A 1,898-nucleotide genomic window follows, 5' to 3' on the forward strand; every position below is an offset into this window, starting at 1 on the left:
AAAAAGGCAAATCAGTTTAGATTACACAAAAGACCTTCAACCCCAAGAGATCTGCCTGACGCTGTCTCCTAAGTACTGGGGATTGGTTCTAATTCTTTGAATTAATCTGGCCTCCAAAATCTGGAATCTGCGTGTCCCGACAGTGAAACAGTGAAGGTCCTTGTCCCCAATTAAAGAGCCAATGGCCAATGGCTGGGTAGGTAGACTGAGGCAGGACCTTTGGATTTGCATGGGCTAGGAACTGGAAGAAAGGAGAGAAGAGATACGCCATGACAAGGAAGAAGAAAGACCAGATCTAAAGGCCCATGTGAGAATCAGGAAAAGTGGCCACATGAGCCACTTAATTCAATTGTGTTTGAGTGGCAGAGATTAAATATAGATTTTAGGACTGGGGAGATGGCTCAGCGGTTAAGAGTGCTGACTGTTCTTCCAGAGGTCCTGAGTCAATTCCCAGCAACCTCGTGGTGGCTCACAATCATCTGTAATGGGATCTGATGCCCTCTTCTGGTGTCTGAAGACAGCTATAGTGTACTCATATAAATAAAAATAAATCTTAACGCTGGTGCCTTTAATCCCAGTACTTGGGAGGCTGAGGCAGGTGAATTTCTGAGTTCGAGGCCAGCCTGATCTACAGAGTAAGTTCCAGGACAGCCAGGACTACATAGAGAAACCCTGCCTGACTCAAAAAACCCCAAACCAAAAAAAAAAAACAAACCAAAAAAAAACCCCCCCAAAACAACCAAACAAAAAAACAACCAAACAAAAAAAAAAAAACCAAACCAAACAATAACCCTGTCTCAAAAAACCAAAATAAATAAATAAACAAATCTTAAAAAGAAAAATAGATTTTAAAACGATGTTAGCTCAGAAGTACCAGAGGGGAGTATTTGCTAGCAGCGAGAAGGAGAAGAACTGCCTAGCCTTTGAGCTAGTCAAGGCATATTAAAAATAATTGGTGTATGTATTTTTCATTCTCTAACCGAGAGGGCAGTTGGGCTGGGAGTGAAACCTGCCAGGAGTAAAAAGTGGTTGAGCTAATTCCCATTACACCCAAGTGCAGGGGTTACAGACCCCATCCATTCATCACAGATGTGCTTTGAAGCAAGGAAGGCATTGCTCATCTCAGTCTTCACAATGGATGGAAGAGAGCAGAGGGGAAGACTGTAGATTGGGCAAAAAGTCCAAGCAGGAGGGAGATCTGATGGAAAAGTGAGGAGATAGGCTCTGAACCAGAGTTAAGACAGGGAAGGAGTCCGGAGGAACCTCAAACCCAGGGGCCTTACTACAAAACGTTATGAAGATGATCAGTTAGGGAGGAAAGGGCACAAAGGCCATCTCAGATTTGTTCAAGTCTGAATGAAGTCTGAGAAGGTCCCATAAGTGAGGAAAAATAAGCTGCTGTGGAGGGAGAGTCACCGAGGATGCCCTAGGGCACTCACAGGAGGAAGCTGCAGACAGTACCACTGCTATGCTACAGCTGTGCACTGCCCTCTTTCCCACAGTGGGGGCAGGGATGAGAGCTTACTTAGCCTCGGGTATGTAGAACAGATATGGCTGAAGTCAGTGTCAAACCTAAAACTCATTATATTTCATTCTAAACATAATAGCTTGATGTGGCTGAGATGACTCAGTCAATCATGAGGATAGAAGTTCAATCCCCAGGACCTTCCAAAAACAAAACAAAACAAAACAAAACAAAGAGCCAGGAGTGAGGGTGCATGCCTAGACTCTTAGCACTGTGGAGGCAGAAGCATTTGCTGGCCAGCCAGTCTGCAAATTGGTGAGCTTCAGATTCAGTGAGCGATCTTGTCTCAAGAAATAAAGTGAGAATGGTTGAGAAAGACAGCTGATGTATACTCGCAGCCTACACACACACACACACACACACACACACACAC

General features: G+C 44.4%; 1 protein-coding gene and 1 pseudogene across 1 annotated transcript in view; one reads left to right on the top strand and one right to left on the bottom strand.

Moving 5' to 3' along the window:
• Fam162a (family with sequence similarity 162 member A) overlaps nucleotides 1–1,898 on the bottom strand; it is a 25,030-nt gene that overhangs the window by 7,254 nt on the left and 15,878 nt on the right. The window lies entirely within an intron of this gene.
• LOC115029656 lies at nucleotides 239–357 on the top strand (annotated as a pseudogene).

This window comes from Mus caroli, chromosome 16 (assembly GCF_900094665.2).
Source record: "Mus caroli chromosome 16, CAROLI_EIJ_v1.1, whole genome shotgun sequence".
Lineage (NCBI taxonomy): Eukaryota > Metazoa > Chordata > Mammalia > Rodentia > Muridae > Mus > Mus caroli.